The sequence below is a fragment of the Silene latifolia genome, chromosome 11 (assembly GCF_048544455.1).
Source record: "Silene latifolia isolate original U9 population chromosome 11, ASM4854445v1, whole genome shotgun sequence".
Classification (NCBI taxonomy): Eukaryota; Viridiplantae; Streptophyta; class Magnoliopsida; order Caryophyllales; family Caryophyllaceae; genus Silene; species Silene latifolia.
In genome coordinates this window covers 201,006,807-201,013,808 of record NC_133536.1, presented here as the reverse complement: position 1 = coordinate 201,013,808, position 7,002 = coordinate 201,006,807, and positions in this window count along the sequence as shown.

Here is a 7,002-nt window from a genome sequence, read left to right as displayed (position 1 = left end):
ATGTTGTCGGTTATATGCATGCAATGCAACATCCAATAGATTAATCCTAACATGTGAGAATTAACTAAGTCGGTGAACACGTAATTTTATCATACAATTGGGTCGAAGTAGGAATTTAGATTGATTACATGTAAAGACATACAAACAATATGATAAAGGAATACGATAAAAATACAACAATAGGAAATTACAATAATTACAATGGGTTAATCGATTTACGTCGAAAATACATTTAAAACAGATGGTTTTAGAAAAGAAAGGGAAAATAAATAAACGAACAGATTATTAGGCGATAATACGAGTAATAGTCGATTAATACGTAAGTTAATAACTAAGTCAAAGCAACAACGGAAGTTCAGAGGCAGAATTCAACCCGGAACAGGCGCAGCAGAGCTGCGTCCTTTGGAAGAGGCACAGCAGTTGCTGCATCTGTTCCTGACCTGAATTCTGGTTGTGAAGCCGGAATTGCGCGTTGTTAATGTTCATTGGTAAATTAATGATTGATTATCGATATTTGACTCGAATAGAAGTGGACTAATATATTATTTACATATGAATTGGTCATAAAAACAATAAAAGACGGGATAAAACTAATTAGGACAAATCAATTAGGTTAATTACACGGTTAATGATACAAATTAACAAACTAATCAAATTAATTAGGTTATTAATGCTAAACTAATGATGACAATGATAATAAATAGATGAAAATATGCCAATGATGGATTCCAGAGACTCAATATTGATGAATCGAACCTCTAAAAACCCGGATTTGATTTAATGACGAAAACCCGCAAATATGAATTATAAGGGATTTAAGTCGGGATTTAAAAGATGAATTAATTAATAACGAATTATATGTTAAAATTGTTATGCTAAAAATATCGTGTCAATAAAACATGAACAAACAAAGACTAAACAAAACAAATAGACGAACAAAAGACGAAGGAAGAAGAAAGGAAGCAGGAACTGCGGCAGCCTCAGGAAGAGGCGCAGCAGTTGCTGCGTCCTTTCTCGACGTTTGTCTCCTGTTATTCCGTAAAAAGGGTTTAAAACAAGGTTTTATAAATCGGTTTTGAATGTGCTTTCGACGTAAACTTTACAATAATGATAACAAAAATAAAGTACAATAATAAAATATGGGATTTACACCCTCAGACTTACATGTTTGACGAAATGAGATTGACTAAGTTCACATTTAGTGATGCTCGACTCGAATGTATGACGAAAGTGCCCTCTAAGAGGAAATTAAACAAGATTGATTAAGATTGATTGATGTGGAGTTGGTCAAATTGGTCGGTCATGCAAAACGAGGCTGGTACTCAGAAGGTTCCAAGCTTACGTGGTCGAAAGTTCAAGCACGTAGACGCCAAAAAGCAAGAGCGTGGTCTAGAATGCAAAGGGAGAAGAGAAGGGCGGACACTCGCGTGAGAAATATGAGGAACGAAGGTCCCTATTTATACTAATCACGCGGAGGCATTAGGGTTTCGGAGAAACTTTGGAAGTGAATCTCGAAAAGATTTGAAAATACGCAGAGAGGAACTGAGGAAGAGGCGCAGCAGCCACTGCGTCTCTTAGAAGAGGCGCAGCACCTGCTGCGTCCTTTCCAAGTGGTTTCCTCCTGCGAAAGAAAAATTTCCGCGTTTCTATTATGGAATTGCGGTTTGATCTCAATTTCCTTATATTTTATATAATATTTTCGGGATATAATTTGCCAAAGAGATTAAAAGATTGAAAATATGGAATAGAAGTATCCGGAACATTCCAGAATATTCTGACTCGGCATTTTAAAACGGTTATTAGAAAATGAAGACGGTTTTTTGAGCCGAACTCCAAATGTACTCTAATTACTGTCAAAATGACCGTATCGGCGTGTAGATGAAAACTATGAGGTAGACACACGTGTTTGAGCTATAACTTGACGATAAACTTACGAACTGTCATAAATCGTTCCGCGTACCAAACATGCGGCCCAATCATCACCGGATGGCTTGCGGGAGGTGCAAAAATGAGGTATCTACAGAGCCCCCACTTTGACTGAGGCTTGGACCAGGCGAAAGTCAAAGTATAGACATCAGGTCAATCGAAGATTACAACCTGACGACTATGGCGACGCGAGGCGGCTCAAGGGGTCTGAGCCAAGGACTTGTCGCCGGGAACATTTTAGAGTCTGTCGACTATCGGGGAGGGTCTTTTAAAGTCCATTAGACTACGTAAGGAAGCTCGCCAGCCATAAGAAGAGACCATACCTGAGATACCTTTCCTGAGATGCTTCCGAAATTGCGTAGGAGTTAAGGTTAAGCATATGAGCTAAGGTTAAGCGTAGGAGCTAAGGTTAAGGCCTAAAATATATATAAGGATTGTGCTGAGGTGTAGGACCCTAAAGGAAAGCATCAATGGGAAGGAGGTCAAATATAAGTTCCACCTAAGGGGTAACCAAGGTTTGGGTGTAGGAACTCTAAGAAAAAGGGTGATCCTAAAGGATTATGATCCTAAAGGTAAAAGGTGATCCTAAAGGAATATGATCCTAAAAGGAAAAGGTGATCCTAAAGGAATATGATCCTAAAGGTAGAAGCGTATGAACTCTAGGGAGTTTGGGAACCTAAAGAGCTAGGCGTATGAACCTGGGTGTACGAACCTAAAAGGACGGCTGGTATGGGAACTTAAAGGCTTATGAACCTAAGAGGAATGGGATCCTAGGGTTAAGTTTAGGAACTACTGGGTTACTAATTTTTGTTTTAAACTCGTGCGCTTAAGCTTTCTGAGGTATGAGAACTCCAAAAGGATTTATGGGTTTATGAACCTAAGGACGTTCGTGGAAACTGCTGGGAGAAATCTGCTTGGGTCGGTCTTCAAACAAACTTCAGTAAATCTTGAGATTGATGTTGAACTCCACGTGTTGAGAGGGACAAATGGCTGTCTTGAACTCTCGCTGGGTGAACATAATTGAGGTGTGTCAAAACACCTGTCAGAGAATATCCGCTCGTTGTTGCAAGCGAAGTCTTGATAAAGTACTGCGACAGTTCACAGTCTACTCGGATTTGAGCAAAGCCCCCAGTTGGAGCGAGCACTGCTTTTGATACTTACCTGTATAGTTAGTGGCCACACAAGAACGCAATCTAATATAAAAATAACACATACGCATGAGGAAACACATAGGTTTTACAAAAGTTGTTTCTTTATAAAAGTTATTTTAAACTTGCTCAAAGAAATTTGTCGTTTGTAAGGCGTTATGCATATTCAATGGGCTTTAGTCATAGGACTTGACATGACATCGACTCACTAGGATGCAAGACGATAGACTGACGCAACACTGATTTAGATTTGATGCGACACAGAGGATGACCTTGATAGACTTTGCCTAAGTATGCGCAACCCCTAGCCAAGTGTGGGTGACAACGCGTATCAGTTCCAAAGGTAGAATAATTGATGGTATATAAAGGCAAGGCATGAGCCATGGATCAGCTGTCTACTTGGATAACTTTTTCTGCCACTTGTTGTAAGAGAGACTCCTCTTGAGGTTCGATAACTTGGAGAATCGATCTAAGACCTTTGTCATTGTCCGGACCAAGCACTAGCTCGACTCAAATGAGAGAGGAATAAAGGGAGGGTGGCATCTCGGAAGAGAAGCCCCCAGGATGAGAAGATGACTCTAGAATTTGGTAAAAGAAGAAGACTGGGCGACAAGAAGGAGCCTCCAGTAAAGAGGTAGAAATGGAAATTATGGTTGGAAGGTTGAAATTGAGGTTGAAAGTTGATAATTGAGGTGGTTGATAATTGAGGTTGAAAGTTGATGGTTGAGATGGTTGATAATTGAGGTTGAAAGTTGATGGTTGGGATGGTTGTGTCTTTGAGGACTGCCTACGTATTCACATGAAGCGAAATCAAACTAGATTGTAGTTCCGAGGTTTGGTTAATTTTATTTGGGTGTTATGGTTGTATCCTTCTTTTGTAAGAAAGGACTGCCTAGTATTCACGTGAAGTGAAATCAAACCAGATCGTAGTTCAGGTGTGTGCCTAAGCTATGTTGTCAGGACCTTAAAGTGCAGAGGTCACAAGGGTAATATTCCTTTGGTGACTCGAAGAATTGATCTGAGATAACTCCCTTTTATCATAAACCAAAGAGGTATAACTAATTTTATAAAAAAATTCCTTGTCATGTCAGCACACTTAGAAGTGAACCCTAAGGATGATATGAGTATGTCCCGTTCTAGGTAGCAAAGTATTTGAAGACTCCGTGTCTGGGTCAAGATGAAACTGGATTGGATATTTGGAATGTAGAGCTCGGTAATAAGAGGCTTTGATGAATAAATCTCTGGAGCTTTGATTTTGTGGAGTTAAGGCTTGATGGGATTATGGCTTGTAATGTGGCTTGGAAATGGAGTCTGTTGGCTTGATGTAGCCTGAGCACATAAAGGTAGGTTAATTGATGTGGGATCAAGTTTCCATGTCTTGGCCCTAAAGGATGGGTATACTTGACAAGCTTGAGAGGATTCTCAAAATTACTTACTATCTCCATGCAACGGTCTCGGGAAGGACTTAGGATGTGTGACGTGTGAAAGGCTAAGCGAGGGTGCTAGCTGACCATCTTCATCGACGTCTTGATTCTATATAGACTTCAGCAGTATTCTGCATTTGATTTCAGGCCTGTTCTTGATTCAGACTCGGATTCTTGGTCTGGAACATATCTCGGCTTTTGTTCAGATTCTTGATTCAGGTTTTGATGAGAACTTTGACTTTGGATATTGACATTGACTTGCTTGATTGACCCTTGTTCTTTTGACTCTTTTTCTTGGATTACGGGCATAACTACGGCATTGGATATTGATCTTGGTCATTTCTCTTGATTGAGCCTTGTCTTTGATCATGGCTCGTATTGTCTTGGATTTGCTTGCTACCATGGATTTGGGTTAAACTAGCACCTTCGGTGTAAAACGGGTTGGTCTTTAGTAACACGGGTTGTTTATTGTGGGGAATGGGCTAGCCTTCCGTCACGGATCGTTAACAAGGGAGATGGTCTGGATTTGTCCGAGAATCTCTTGAGATAGGCTCGTCCTAAATTGGGTTATAGTGAGGTTTCTATTACCAGATATGGAATAGGTAAAGAAAGAACACGGAGTTTCAGGTGCTCTACAACTTAGAACGGAACATCATCTAAGTGCACTCACATCGGCTCACCATGTGTTGTTCATTTTAAAATGTCTCAAATTAACTCTTGTTGTCACATGAAATGGTAAAGGAGGAGATAGGATAGAATATATGGATTGAAAATTGTGCTTTTATTGAAATGAATAATAAATGTTTTTAACATAGACTCGAAAAGACATGTGACTCGTGGGATAGCCCCCAGGTTGTCACTAGAAATGGAAAAGGACACAAATAAAGACATTAGAACAATTATGGGAAAGAAAGCCTAAGACTCGGACTCGGACTCGGGCTTTGACGCGATCTTAGATCTAGCCTCGTAATCATCGGCCCACGCTTGAACATTTACTCTTCCAGCATCTGACTTCGGCATCTGGCTTTGAGCATTCATCCATTTGAGCACCACGTCCTCATCATTGGGAACACTGGAAGGATAATAGTCAAGAAAAGTTTTTTTATAAGTAGTATGTCCATGTGGATTGCCTGAGCTGCCTTGTGGGCTAAAGTTTGAGAGGGACAACTTTCCGCTTTCGATCATATCCTGAATGACATGTTTTAATTTAAAACATTTCTCTGTATCATGTCCTTTGCCTCTATGGTACTTGCAGTAGGCATTCTCATCCCAGAATTTAGCCTTCTTTTCTGGATCAGGTGTAGGACCGATAGGTTTCAACATTCGTCGCTCCATGAGTCTCTGAAGGGCATCAGTGTATGTAGTACCAATGTTGGTAAATTTCCTAGGGGGTGTATCCTTCTTGTCGAAAGCCTTTGTGAATGACCTTAGAGAGTTGTTAGGTTTCTTTGACGAAGGCTCCATGAGGTTGCCTTTGTTGATTTTGATGAGAAGAACTAAGAATAGATCGCTCACTTATAGCTTTCTCCTTAGGACTGTCAAGTTGAGGGTTTGTATGGACACTTTTCATCTTGAGAGGTTGGGCATCAAGCTTCTTATCCATTTCAGCAAACTGGTTCTCCATCTTGGCAAGTCAAGAGTTTAGATTATCAATGGCTCCTTCTATTTTGGAAAATTTATTGTCGAAGGCCATGGAAAGCATGAGCATTCCACTTTGGATATCGTCGTCTTCGAGCACGTTGATATCTCCGTCGTCATAAGCATCAAGGAGATGAGAATATTTTATAGATGATTCTTCGTCATGTTTAATGATATTAGACCCAAGAGGGTCGATTTTCTTGGATTGTCCGACAGAAGGTAGCTTAAGAAGCTTGCCCTCTTCGATCATATCTTGGATGGTGTGTTTCAAGAGAAAACACTCTTCAACATCATGACCTCTACCTTGGTAATATAAGCAGTATTTGTTGCCCTTCCAAAGGTTTACCTGTTTCTCTAAAGGTGGATCCGGAGTCGGACCTATTAGATGTAGCTTGCCTTGGGCAGAAAGTCTCTTCAAAGCATCGGCATAAGACATGCCTAAATCGGTGAGCACCCTTTGATGCCTCCCAGGTTTCCTTTCAGCTGTTTTTGGCTTTCTAGGATGATGATTATTGCAAGAGGTAAGCTTTGGACGACCTAGATTAGAGGTTTCTCTAGGTGGCGTGTTCTTTTCCACCATCCCATTTTCAAGGGTGAGGACGCGAATGCTCAAATTTTCCACTATAGCTTGAACTCGTAGGACCATGGCATAAATGTCTTGGAGAGACACGGTGATTGTGGCTTGATCCGCTTCGTGACCCTGCTGATTGACAGAACTTGCTGGATTCCTACTCGACAGAAATGATGTGCATTACAACTCTATTCGACATGGGATCACGCATACCAAGGCAACAAACAAAGAACGCAGGAAGGGACAAGTAACTATGAGGATAAGACGACAGGTCTAGACTTGACATGTGAATTCG